General features: G+C 43.5%; 1 protein-coding gene across 7 annotated transcripts in view; it reads right to left on the reverse strand.

The window, feature by feature from the left end:
- Positions 1 to 14,771, reverse strand: part of GRIA1 (glutamate ionotropic receptor AMPA type subunit 1) — a 347,765-nt gene that overhangs the window by 113,463 nt on the left and 219,531 nt on the right. The window lies entirely within an intron of this gene.

Genomic DNA, 14,771 nt, shown 5'->3' on the forward strand with positions numbered 1-14,771 from the left:
TGTACCTGTGCAAGTTTCTTTGTAAGGCTGATGGAGAATTATGGAGTTCAGAAAACAAATTAAGGGTCAGTGTAAAATAATTAATCTTGGTTAGTGTAGGATCCATCCATCTCCATGTATTCTGCTTGGGGCAGCACTGTGTGGTGAGTATATTGCAGCTGAAGATTTTGTGACCAAAGATCATCCCAGTAATCACAGAAACAGTTATTACTGCTGGTAAAGTGCAAGCCTAGAATTTAATAATCTGTCCTATGAACCACATTACTGGGGAGAGTAGAGAAAGGACTGGGGTTTTTTTGTTGTTTCCTCCCAATCAAATCTTACAGGTATTTAATAAGATCATTATTGCTTAAAATTCTTTTGACATCTTCAGTACTGCAGTTCACAGTCTTGAGTATCCTGATCCAGACTGATAATGAGTTATACGGTGCAATCATAAAAATGCTTTCTGGGACTAAGGCCTATTGAATGGACCTGAGTAGGATTCTGAATAGATCAGAATGAGTGCTGTCATACACTCCAGACCCTAACTTAGATTTCCCCTTCAGCAAGGTTGGATCTACTCGGGGCTTTTTTTGTAGAAAAAGCCCAGCAGGAACTCATTTGAATATTAGGCCACACCCCTGATGCAAAGTCAGCTGGAACTGTGTTCCTGTGTGTTCCTGCTCAAAAAAATCCCTGGGTCTACTACTATATTTCAGTTCCACAAGGCCAAAAGAGGAAGGCTAGAGGCCAAAATGCGATGATGACTTGAAAAACAAAACAAAACAGGCCCATCAACCAGAGAATATTTTCATAAGAATGCTTGAATAATGGAAAAATGTATACCAATATTCATTGAAGAACACGTTGACATTTGCAAGGGGTATTAGTCACAAGAACTGTGATCACATACACTAAATATTGCACTTTCAATCCACTCTCAATGCACTTTCCAACAGGATTTTGCCAGTTCACACATTAAAATCCAATTGGAAAGTGCATTGAAAGCCTTGTGAGATTAGACAGGTGGCAACCTGGGAGAGGGCCTTCTCAGTCAAGGCACCAAAGCTCTGGAATGCTCTCTCAAGGGAGATTCTTCTGTGCCTTTCTTTTGCTGTCTTCCACCTGTGGATCAATGCTTTTTTGTTTTGTTTTGCATTCCCTCAGTGATCCCTCCTTTCTAACCAATATATTAATTGCTATTTTAATGTTTTGCATGTATTTTAACTATCTTTTAAAATTATTTAACGATATGTGTTTGGGGGTTGATTTGAATGGTTTTTAAATGTTCTTTTATTATGTATGTTTTAAATTCTTGGCTACCTTAGTGGCCTTTTGTAATGGTAGAAAGGCTTCATGTAATTCTGAAGTACATAAATAAAACCCATGCACTCACTCTAGTGTTCATAGAAATATAGACTGATTCCACAATAACAGTTGCGTCACCCTTGGGCTTCTGCTTTCCCTGTCTCAACCAATCAATTTCTCACCAGTTGCTGCGCAGCCACATTTTGACCCGTTCCTCCCTCCAATTCCCCTCATGTCTTCCTGATCTCTAAAAAACAAGATCAGGAAGATGCGGGGGGGGGGGGAATTGGAGGAGGCATGGGTTAAAATGTAGCCACAGAGCAACTGGTGGAGAATTGGATAGATTGAGTTGGGGAAAGCAGAAGTCTGAGGGTGGAGTGACTGCTACTGTAGAATCAGTCTTCATATCCCCAGATTAAGGTCAGTGAAAAAACCCCACAAAACTGATGGAAACTGAACTTTCAGGTGACCGAATATTCAGATTTAGTTGGAACTGATAAAAGAGTTGTCCGGGCCGCATTGCCCTGGCTTCTTGCAGACCCATGGCAACCTCACCCCCAGGAGCCCTTGCCCCCACAGGAAGGGCAAAGCCAACCTTGCGATGACCCAAAGCCTCTCTACCAACCGTGGCCCTGATGGGCATCCTGGGGGCTTGGTGGGGATGTGGGGGCCAACAGACCCGGTGCCCTGGCATGAGGCAGCAGCACAACATCCAGCCCGCCCCACTGGCTGATTGCGGTGGCCACAGCCCATGACCAGGTCGGGGTTGAACTGCAAAGCAAAGGCAACAGCATGGCCAACAGGAGATGATCCTGAGTGGGCCACCAGAAAAAATGCACCTGGTTCGACAAATACAACATGCCTAGCAGCCTCTCCCAATATTGGCGGATGCACGGAGCCTCACAGGAGGGGGCGGGGAATGCCCAGGCCAAAGGAGGGCTGCACCAATGGCATGGGAGGAGGGCTGATGGACAGGGTTGCACCGTGCTTGAAAGGGGAGGAGGGCATTGGAACAGAGGTGTGAAGGGATAAAAGGGGGGAAATGCTGACAATCAGGGAGGAAGAAATGGAGTGGAGCAAAAAGGGCAAGCACACATGGAGAGATAAAAACCTGTCTCCACGGAGGAGGTCGCTTTGTGATGCAACATAGGCCACAAGCACCCCTTTGGCCTCCCTCCTCAATGCAACGGATGCCCTGTGGTGAGGGGGCAGTGAGAGGGGCTGTCAGAAGAGTATACTACAGTACTGAAGTTGTAAAACCTACAAATTGTATATCTGTTTGATGTATTTTGTTAGAGATTAATGAGTACCAATTGTGTTCTATATTAAAACTTCTGCATCAGTGTTCACATAAATAAATAGGTGAACACGAGTTTGTTGATGTATTTGTAATATTTTACAGTACAGTAATTGTATGCCCCAAGCAGTTTACAACAGCATTAAAGCTCCCTTAAACCAATCATACATCATGTTCAACTACACAACATCCAACGGCAATCAATCAACCAATCAAAGATCATTTTAACTAAATACTAGTGGAAATAGGAAGTAGAAGAGGAGGAGGAGGAGGATGGATTTATACCCTGCCCTCCATTATCCAAAGGAGTCTCAGAGCAGCTTACAATCTCCTTTCCCTTCCCCTCACCACAAAAGACATCCTAGGTGGGGTTGAGAGAGCTCTCCCATAACTGCTGTTGAACAGAAGAGCTCTGAAAAAGTTATGACAGACTCAAAGTCATTCCAGCAGTTGTATGTAGACAACTGGGGAATCATACCCAGTTCTCCCAGATAAGAGTTCATGCACAACCAGTACACCAAACTGGCTTTCTTAAATCTGCTTCAGAAAGCAAAAAAAATTAAAAGTAGCATTTTGCTTTTCCTAGAAGAGGATTCCAGAGGATATGCGCCATAAATAAAAATATCTAAGTCTACCCCTATCTTCTTCACTAGACAATGTAATAGTACCACCAGCAGTGAGCAGAACTTGGCTCAGGCTGGCAAGTGTGATTATATGTAGAGAGATGGCCCATGCTTACAGCTAAGATTGATTGGGTTCAAAAAATGTGGCACAGGTAATTATGGGCAATTGTAATGGCTGTCCATATGATAAATAGATACATAGAATCAAATGCTGTATAGAGATTCAAAATCTATTGATAAAAAATTATTGTACAAGTATGTGGTTTAGGAGGCTGCAATTGGGAGGGGAAAGGAAGAAAATGTCCTGTCCAGGGCTATTTTTGTAGAGAAAGTCCAGCAGAAACTTATTTGCATATCAGGCCACACCCCCTGACACAAGGTCTGCCAGAACTACATTCCTGAGTTTTCCTGCTTAAAAAAAAAAAAGCACTGGCCCTCTAAAATTAGCAACTCCTCTCCTGGAAAGAGGTAGCATTTCCCACCCACCCCCCTGAACTTCTCTGTGGCAGCCTACTGACTTGCATGGTTATTACTCCATGTGGTCTCATGACACCAGGAATAAACTGAAGGGATGAAACATGGGAAGGATCCATACCAACCAGGAAAAATGTCACCCCCATAATCACTAATCACACTTAGGATTTTTCTACCTCTTTCAGCATGGAGCTGAAACTGTTCCAATCTGAATTTCTTTTTAAAAAAATTAAAAATGAAGGGGAGGGATTGGTGCAAGTATCCAGAACTGAGACAATGGGACAACAGCTGGTAACAGAAACAAGAAAAAATCATAATGCAAGCAGAGCTTCTCACATTTTAAAACCTTCCATAAAACCACACATTTAAATGTTTTCCTTCTTGGGGTTGACTTCTCCCCCCACCACTTAGCTCTTTGAATTAATTATTCAGATTAAAGGGCATTGGAGAACATGGTATTATCTTCATTAATATGATTGTTATGCATCCTCAGTTTTGGGGATAGAGGGGGTATAAATTAAAAAAAAAATCCAAAATTGCCCTTTGTGTGTGTTGAAAAAACGAACTATCTATAAAACTGGCTAGGCAGCAAATTTGGGAAGCAGGAATTGAAATGGTATTCCTGTCTGTATAAAATTTCCTCTAGATCTTCATTCAAATTAAAAGAAAAAGCAACCAGTTAATAAAATTCAGTGGAATTCAGCCAGCAGAGCAGGAGTCCATGAGTGCTACCAAAGAGATCATAGAATCAAAGAGTTGGAAGGGACCACTAGGGTCATCTAGTCCAACCCCCTGAACAATGCAGTAAATTCACAAACACCTCCCCCTAAATTCACAGGATGTTCATTGCTGTCAGATGGCCATCTAGCCTCTGTTTAAAAACCTCCAAGGAAGGAGAGCCCACCACCTCCTGAGGAATCCTGTTCCACTGAGGAATCGCTCTTAACAGTCAGGAAGTTCTTCCTAATGTTGAGCCGGAAACTCTTTTGATTTAATTTCAACCCATTGGTTCTTGTCCTACCTTCCGGGGCCAATGAAAACAATTCTGTACCATCCTCTATACGACAGCCCTTCAAGTACTTGAAGGTGGTGATCATATCACCTCTCAGCCGCCTCCTCTTCAGGCTAAACATCCCCAGCTTTCCTCATAGGACTTGGTCTCCAGACCCCTAACCATCGTTGCCCTCCTCTGGACCCATTCCAGCTTGTCTATATCCTTCTTAAAATGTGGTGCCCAAAACTGAACACAATACTCCAGGTGAGGTCTTACCAGAGCAGAGTAAAGCGATACCATCACATCACGTGATCTGGACACTATACTTCTGTTGATACAGCCCAAAATTGCATTTGCCTTTTTAGCCACCGTATCACACTGTTGACTCATGTTCAGCGTATGATCCACTAAGACCCCTAGATCCTTTTCACACATACTACTGCTAAGACAAGTCTCCCCATTCTATAACCATGCATTAGATTTTTCCTACCTAAATGCAGAACTTTACATTTATCCCCATTAAAATCTTCATTTTATTGATTTTAGCCCAGTTTTCCAGCCTGTCAAGGTCATCCTGTATCCTGTTTCCGTCTTCTTCTGTGTTTTCAACCCCTTCCAATTTAGTATCATCTGCCAATTTAATAAGTATTCCCTCTATTCCTTCATCCAAATCATTGATAAAGATGTTGAACAAAACAGGTCCCAGGACAGATCCGTGAGGCACTCCACTTGTCACTCCTCTCCAAGAGGATGGCACCCCTGACACCAAGCCAGCCGGAACTGAATTCCTGTGTGCTCCTGCTAAAAAAAAAGCCCTGGCTTCTCCATGCCCTGGACAGTCATTCCACTGATGTTAGACTGCCCTGATAAGGGTATTTTGCTTATACTCTTAGGACCTAAACTGGAAGGTATATACTGGCAATATTACTATTTCCAGTATATGTAATTGCTGCTGACATAAGGCCAGATACATTTGTGGCCTCAGAAGAAACAAAAATTGTGCAATTTATTTCCAGATTGGAACATGCCATTTTGGGTCCTATATTGATTGTTTATTGTCTAACAACTGTAACAGGGACTTTGTTGTCTGTTGTAATTTGTACTATTTGACCTCTGAAGAAGTCCAGAGGAGGGAAACGAAGATGGTTATGGGTCTGGAGACCAAGTCCTATGAGGAAAGCTGGGAATGTTTAGCCTGGAGAAGAGGCACTCTTTGGGTGCGATCTGTCAGCCAGTTGCAGATCCACCTAATGGTAACAGAATCTAAACCACATTTTAACAACTTTTCAACAAGGATAGTATGTGGAACCTTATCAAAAGCATTACTAAAATCCAGATAAACGATGTCTAGAGCATTCCCCTGATCCAGCAAGGTAGTCACTTTCTCAAAAAAAGAGATCAGGTTAGTCTGACATGACTTGTTCTTGAGAAAACCATACTGGCTCTTAGTAATCACATCCATTCTTTCTAAATGTTCCAAGACTGACTGCTTGATGACTTATTCTAAAACTTTTCCAGGTATAGGCATTAAGCTGACAGGTTGGTAGTTACCCAGATCATCTTTTTTCCCCCTTCTTGAAGATGGAGACAACATTCGCCTGCCTTCAGTCTTCCAGCACCTCTCCTGTTCTCCAAGAATTCTCAAAAATAATAGCCAGAGGCTCAGAAATTACATCTGCAAGCTCTTTTAGAACCCTTGGATGCAATTCATCTGGCCCTGAGGGCTTAGTTTCATTAAAGAAACTAGGTGTTTATGTACTACCCCCATGCTGATGCTAGGTTGGAACTTCATACCCTCCTTATATGTCTTGTTTTTGCCATGTTGAGCTCCTCAGAAGAGAAGACTGAGGAAAAGTAGGAATTGAGCAGTTCCGCCCTCTCTTCATTACTTTCTTGCCCTTGCAATGGGCCTACCATGTCCTTGCTCTTTTTCTTGCTCTGAACATAAGAAAATAACCCTTTTTGTTGTTTTTAGCATCTTTGGCCAGCCTAAGTTCATACTGAGCTTTAGCTTTCTTAATTTTTTTCTCTACAAGCATTGGTGATTTGTTTATATTCATCTTTGGTTATAAGGCCCTCCTTCCAATTCCTAAAGGGGTCTTTTTTATTTCTCAAGTCTTTAGAGAGCTGTTTATGGAGCCACTTGGCTTCTTTAGGCTTTTTCCATTTTTTCTTCTCAAAGGAATCATCTGTGATTGTGGTTTCAGTATTTTGCTTTTAAGAAACTCCCACCCCTCCTGAACCCCCTTCCTCTTAAGTATTTCTGACCATGGGATTTTACCCAGCATAGTTCTAAGTTTATCGAAGTTTGCCTTTCTGAAGTCCAACCTATAAGTCTGACTACATATAGCTTTTCCCTTCCCTAAGACTGTAAATTCCAAAATCACATGGTCACTACTGCCCAGAGTGCCCACTATTTCCACTTCTTCAATCAATTCTTTCTTGTTGGTGAGAATCAAATCCAAGATAGCAGATCCCCTTGTTTCCTTCTTCACTTTCTGGAAAAGAAAGTTGTCAGCAAGACAAGTCAAGAATCTATTTGACTTTTCATTTTTAGCAGAGTTGGATTTCCAACAGATGTCCGGGTAATTGAAATCTCCCATGATCACTGTATCCCTTCTCTTGGAGAACTTTGCAGTCTGCTGTAGAAGTATCTCATCTAGGCTTCGCAACCCCCCCTGCCCTGGCAGGGGACCCCCGAATTTGCAGCCTCCTCCCCCGCTCTCCAAATATCCAGAAGCGGTGTGTGTGTGTGGGGGGAGAAACGGCGCCAATTTTAGTTCCACTCTTCCCCATCGAGTTTTCCAGTTAGGTTCTTCTGCTTTCCGAGGCTGCTTCTCGCGCCCAGTCAGCTGGCCAGAGGGGGAAGCCTCGCCCCCAGAGGATCATGTGCATTTCTACTTCCGGAGGCTTCAGTCTCTGATTGAAAGGCTTCAACTCTGGTGTGTCTGTGTTGCTGTAAAGAAGCTGGCAGCAACTTGTGAGTAGAGAGGCCAGATTCGCCAGAAACCGGGCGGGTGGGGGGGGGGGAGGAGAGGGAAAAGTCTTCATTATTCCCTATGTGGAGATCGCTTCTCATAGGGTATAATGTGGAATTGATCTGGAGATTTTGGGGGCTCTGGGGGAGCTGTTTTTTTAGGTAGAGGCACCAGATTTTCAATATAGTATCTAGTGCTTCTCCCCAAAGTACCCCCCAAGTTTCAAAACGATTGGACCAGGGGGTCCAATTCTATGAGTCACGAAAGAAGGTGCCCCTATCCTTCATTATTTCCTATGGAAGGAAGACATTTAAAAAGGTGTGCTGTCCCTTTAAATGTGATGGCCAGAACTCTCTTGGAGTTCAATTATGCTTGTCATAACCTTGTACCTGGCTCTGCCCCCAATGTCTCCTGGCTCCACCCCCAAAGTCCCCAGACATTTCTTGAATTGGATTTGGCAACCCTAATCTCATCCAAGTCCTCTGCCTGACTCAGGGGTCTATAGCAGATCCCCACAATAATATCACTGTTATTTCTTACTCCTTTTATTTTTACCCAGAGACTCTCAACTGAGCTGCCTTGCTCAGATTCACATATACCTCCTTCACATATACTGCTATGCCTCCGCCCTTGCTCATTTGCCTGTCTCTTTTGAATAAGTTGTACTCCTGAATCCTAATATTTCAGTTGTGAGTGTCATCCCATGAAGTTTCAGTAAGGTCTATTATGTCATAGTCTCCTTCCTTTATTAGGACTTCCAGTTCCTCCTGTTTGTTTCCCATACTCTGTGCATTGGTGTAGAAACATCGGAATCCACGTTTTATGAATCCCGAGGGTTTAGTTTCCGTACAAGCCTGCAAGTTCACATTACCTAGCATATGCACCACTCTTTGCAAATTTTTAATGTTCTTATCCCCAGTTTATGGCATCATACGAGGCTTTGAATTATTGTCTCGCTCTCCCATACAATTTAGTTTAAAGCCCTCCTTATTAGGTTAGCAAGGCTGTTACCAAACACCCTTTTTCCTACCACCGTAAGGTACAAACCATCTCCCGATAGAAGACCACCATCTCGAAAGTGTAAGCCATGGTCCAGAAATCTGAATCTTTCCTGACCACACCATCGATGTAGCCAGTCGTTTATTTGAAGTATTCTTCTTTCTTGTCTTAAGCCACAGCCTTCAACAGGAAGCAATGACGAGAACACAACCTGTGCGCCCAGCTCCTTCACCTTCTGACCCAGAGCCACAAAGTCTTTTTTTTTGTAATACGTTCAGTGCTACGACGGGCAGTATCATTCGTTCCCACGTGGATCAGCATGAAAGGATAGTAATCCGTGGGCTTGATAAGTCTTCCAATCCTTTCTGTCACGTGCTGGATGTGTGCACCCAGCAGACAGCAGATCTCTCAGGATGACAAGTCCAGTCGGCACACTTTGGGCTCCACCCCTCTGAGCAAGGAGTCTCCAATCACCACCACCTTCCTCTTCCTATATTGGGGAACAAAAGCTCCAGGCTTCTTATCCACAGGATCCTGAGAAACTTTCTTCAAGCTTTGTGGAGGCTGGGGAAGTAGCCCTTCTTCCAATGGTTCAGAATCAGTTACTGTGGGGAGATCCAGGAATCTATTGCTGAGCAGCAGGGGCTCAGAATATCTCCTGATTTTCTTTCTCCTTTGGGTTACATTTTTCCAGGAACCCTCCTGTGTTGGGTTCTCTTCTAATTGCTGAGATACAATTTCCTCTGCCTCCTCTTGTCCTTTCAAGAGCGCCTCATGCGTTTTGTCAAGAAAATCCTCACCTTCCTTTATACACTGCAGTGTGGACAATTGTGCCTCCAGTCCCTGTATCTTCTCCTATAGCAGGGCCACTAACTTACGCTTGCTGCAAGTGTAATTTGTGCTACTCTCAGGTAGAAATACAAACATCCCACAGTTTTTACACATCACTGCCTCTGCTCCCTCACCAACCATACTGTTGAGATTTGAAAGATGAGATTTGAAAGATTCATTTAAAATAAGTGTCCGAAGATAAATCTTTCAAAGTGCAATAATATTTGTCTGCTCTTTCCAGCAGTTTATTGTATGGGTCACACCATAAATTACATACATATGCATAATAAGAGCGGTAGATGAAAGTTCAAACTAATCTAATTCAGATAGGCTTTAACACACTTGACAAATGTATGTAATTTTTGAAGCTGAGTCTCAAGAATTTTCCTTTTTCCTAGCTTTGTATTTTAAAATGAATTCATATTATCAGTAGTAATACCCATGATATTTCCATATAGTTCAGTACTGTCCACTCTGATGAGCAGCAATTCTCCATGGCCTTTCTCAGTGATTCTTTTAATTCTCAAGATGCCAGGAATTGAACCTGGGACTGTCCGCATGTGCTCTGCCACTGACATCCAAACTGTTCTTGGCATTTGGAGCAGCTATGACAATTGCATTGTAGGGTTGCCAAGTCCAATTCAAGAAATATCTGGGGACTTTGGGGTGGATCCAGGAGACACCAGGAGTGGAGCCAGGAGCAAGGTTGTGACAAGCACACTTTAACTCCAAAGGGAGTTCTGGCCATTACATTTAAAGGGACTGCACACCTTTTAAATGCCTTCCCTCCATTGGAAATGATGAAGGTTAGGGGCACCTTCTTTGGGGGCTCATAGAAGTGGTGGGTGTTTTGAGGAGAGGCATTGGATGCTATTCTGTAAATTTGGTGTCTCTACCTCAAAAAACAGCCCCCTGAGAGTCCCAGATATCAGTGGATCAATTCCCCATTATACCCTATGAGAATTGGTCTCCATAACGAATAATGAAGTGTCCAGCAGACCTTTCCCTCCCCGCTCCCACTTTCTGATTACCCTGAAGAGGAGGGAGGACCTCCAAACCAGGGGATCCCCTGCCCCCACCTGGGGATTAGCAACCCTATTGGGATGGGTCATGCTGCATCATGCCAGTGTTGAGATCTCTAGCTGTCTTCAACCAAAGCCAGGGCCTTTTTAGCCCTGACTCTGGCCTGGCGGAACATTTTTCCAGCTGACATCCAGGCCCTGTGGAACCTAATGCAGTTCTATAGGACCTGTAAAACAGAGTTGTTCCATTGGGCCTATGGCTGAGGACAGTGATGGGTTCCATCTTTGATTGGCCTCTGCTCTCCCATCCCTCCCCTTTCCCCCTCCCCTTTTGAAACCAGGCAGACTATACACCACTACCCCCTAAGTTTTACATCATATTTTATTATATTGTTAGTTTATAATATATTATATTTTGTCATATTATTTTATTATATCTATTGTATTTACATGTTGATTTTTTTTATCTTTATGTTACCCACTCTGAGCCTGGACACAGGGAGAGTGGGATATAAATCCAAATAAATAAATAAAATAGCTATGTCCTAAAATCCAGTTTATGGACCTCTATTTTGTCCCTCCATGGTACATGAAACCTTCAGACTGATCATTTGTGGTTCAACAGCAAAATTAATGACAGATACTTGGGCTGGATGAAAGGACTAAAATCTCATTCTTGATTTTTTGGGCCTTACAACACAGCTCTGGTAAAATAGTTTAGATCAGGGGTGACCAATGGTAGCTCTCCAGATGTTTTTTGCCTACAACTCCCATCAGCCCCAGCCATTGACCCTGCTGGCTACCATTGGCCACCCCTGATTTAGATAAATCCTATTTATAAATGATTGCTATCATAAACTGTACAGTTCTAGCAGAATTCCATTGAGTCATCTAGAATGCCATAAGAGAGGCATTAAATAATAGAGTTAAAAACCAGCAGATGGAACAGTAGCTTCTTCTTTACTATCACAATGGAGTAGTAATTATAATTGTGGGGTGGAAAACAACAATAAGCATTCATGATGCAGTTGCATGAAAACTGGCTTAGCAGATATTTTGAATGCAAATGTTTGATACTATGCTTCTTGAATATTCTATATCAATTGTAGAACATTTGTTTGTTTATAACATTTCTACTCTGCCATTCTGACACTAGTGCACCCAAGGCAGATAAAATATAAGTTAAAATTAATACTAATCACCTCCTTTAAAAATTCAACACAGCGGAAGTACGGTATATAACAAAAACAGCACAGAAAGAGAGATCAAGCTCACATTCAGAAACAAGGTTAGAAGACTGCACTTTCAAATATCCCCAGCAAGAGTACATTCATTACCCTGTGCCAAAAGGCCAAGATTGATGGAACTAGAAAAGCTCCTCAGGAAGAGAGTTTCTGAGTCTGAGGGCTATTACTGAGAAGGCCCTCCCCAACATAGATACCTGCCTCTGCTTCATGGGTGCCAGGGTACAGACAAAATGTCCAGATGCATAACATAGAATTTTAGAGTTGGAAGGGGCCCCAAGGTCATCTAGTCCAACTCCCTGCACAATGCAGGAAATTCACAAATACTTCCCCCTCACACTCAGTGACCCCTGCAACATGCTCAGAAGATAGCAAACAAATAAATAAATAAAACCCTCAAGGATCACTGGCCAAATTGGCCTGGAGAAAAAATGCTGTCTGTCCCCAAAGCGGTAATCAGTATTCCCTGGGTGTGTAAGAAAGGGCCACAAGAACTAAGCACTGATGCAACCTATCCTTCAACCTATCCTTCCCTCCTTCTCATGATCTGCCTAAATTCACAGAATCAGCATTGCTTGTCAGATGACCATCCAGCCTCTGTTTAAAAAATTTCCAAAGAAGGAGAGCCCACTACCTCCCAAGGAAGCCTGTTCCACTGAGGAACCACTCTGTCAGGAAATTCTTCCTAACGTTTAGTCAAAAACTCTTCAGATTTAATTCCAACCCATTTGTTCTTGTCTGACCTTCTGGTGCTATAGAAAACAACTACACACCATCCTCTATATCAGTGGTCATTTTGTAGAAAAATAGGTGGTGGAGCTCATCCAGGAATTGTTATGCAGCTGCAATACTATTCAATGGACAAGGAGGTGGAGCTCTCAGAAGGTGGAGGTGGAACTCTCAGAAAGGTTCAGGAGCTGAGGCCTGCTCTATATAAAAGTCCTTCAGCTACTTGAAGATGGTGATCATATCACCTCTCAGTCATTTCTTCTCCAGGCTAAACATACCTGGCTCCTTCAGCCTCACCTTGTAGGACTTCATCTCCAGACCCCTCACAATGTTTGTTGCCCTCTTCTGGACATATTCCAGCTTGTCTATATCCTTCTTAAATTGTGGTGCCCAAAATAGAACACAGTACTCTAAGTGAGGTCTAGCTTCGTCCTTTTGCCTTTTTCCACATTAGCCTCATCCATATACTCTAACTGGCAAGAATGAATGTACTTTAGTGGAGGAATCATAGAAACAATGTCTAATCCTTGTCCACTTGCATTCATTGGAACTTTGTACACATACAACTCTCTCCATTGATTGATCCCATAAGATCACAAAAGAATCATATGCGCATAAAGTTGTATACATATAGCCTCAATAGAAATAGGGGTGTCGAATTCATTTGTTATGAGGACTGGATCTGACATAAATGAGAACCTGAGGGGATAGGCCATGTCAGGTTGGGGCAAGTCATGTTGGGCTAGGCCATGTGTGTACCTATTTAAGATTAGGTAGCAGAGATATAAATTTTATAAAGAACACAGACAAAGTCAAAAATATATTTTTAAAAAACTTAAAACATGTTTTAAATGTTAGCACTTGTTTGTCACGCGCTGGGGCCAGGCCAGGCGAAGTCCAGGGTCTGTAGCTTGGTAGCAAGGAGGGTCCAAAGCGCCAAAACCGAATCACAGTCCAGGTATCATAGGTCAGAGGTTCAGAAGCCGAAGTCAGGGGGTCCAGAAGTCAATGCCAGAGTCAGGGGGTCCAGAAGCCGAAGTGGATGCTAGAACGTCAGGTAAGTGACTAGTTGCTTCCACAAAGCCTTCTCTCAAAGCCCACAGCTATATAGCCCTCTGCTGTCTGTTGCCCATTTGGGCTAATTGCTGACTCAGAGGGCAGCCAGGATCCTGCTGAGACTCAAGCACCCTCACTCCTAGAAGGGCCAGAATCCTTTCAAAACTCAGGGCTCAGGGAGCGTCTTGCTCATGAGCGTGCCGCCCTCCTCCGATCCCTGAGGTCCTGACAAAGGCGGTCACGCACACGAGCCACCCGAGAGGGCGAGGCAGGGGAGCTTGGATCTTCTCCAGCAGGAGGCAGGGGCACTGGTGCAGGTGGCAGGGGCACAGTTTCTTCTGCAGGCTCGGCTTCTTCTGCAGGACCCCCAGCACCCATGACACTGTTGGTTTTAAAGGTGCTTTCTTTGTATTTCTCCCATGGGAACCAGGGAACTGGGCAAAGGAAGCTCTGGCTCTTTCCTTCCTTCCCCAGGGAACTGGGGTGGGGGGAGCCTCAGTCAAAAGAAGAAAGAGAGGCTTGGCTCAGTAGCTCTGCTGTGCAATTGAGACAGCTTGGCAAAGCAAACTATTCCTCTCCCTCTTCCTCCCCAAGGGAGGAGCCTCAGCCAATGGAGAAAATAGAGGTTTTGCTCTGTAGCTCTTGTGCAATTGAGCAAGTCTTGCAAAACAAGCTGTTATGCGGAAGGAAGCAAGAGAGAGGGAGATGGAAGCAGATGACAGCCAGTTGCTCGGGGACCTGATAGGAGCCCTTTGGGGGTCTGACTTGGCCGCTGAACTGCATGTTTGACACCTCTGGAATACACATTTCCAATGAATGAATGTACAGGTGCGTAGGGTGAAGACTGCCATCAGGATACTGCTGAGTTTCCACAGGTGTTCATTTTGTTCAGCCAGAATATTTGAACCTGTTATTGTGCTTATGTGACTGCTTATAGCATTCACAGAAATGAGTGTGGAGCATGCACCAGAAGATAATTGTTATTTGCTGATCAAAACATCAGTTGCTTCTAAAGTACATTGCTGTTCTCATTTGAAGTAGCTGCAGTCAATGGTCATGGTCTCCTAGAAGTTTATGTACCCAAGTGCATACTAAAGGGTAATCAGAAGTGCTCATTCAGGATTTCAAAAGTGCTGGCAAAGTTATATAAGTTTGGACCCTAAGCACCATAAGTGGAGCTGCTCTAGATGGAGTTCCTCCCCCCCTCCCACTGCAGCCTTTTGTAAATCCCTGC

This window comes from Heteronotia binoei, chromosome 5, assembly GCF_032191835.1.
Source record: "Heteronotia binoei isolate CCM8104 ecotype False Entrance Well chromosome 5, APGP_CSIRO_Hbin_v1, whole genome shotgun sequence".
In the NCBI taxonomy this organism is placed as follows: Eukaryota; Metazoa; Chordata; class Lepidosauria; order Squamata; family Gekkonidae; genus Heteronotia; species Heteronotia binoei.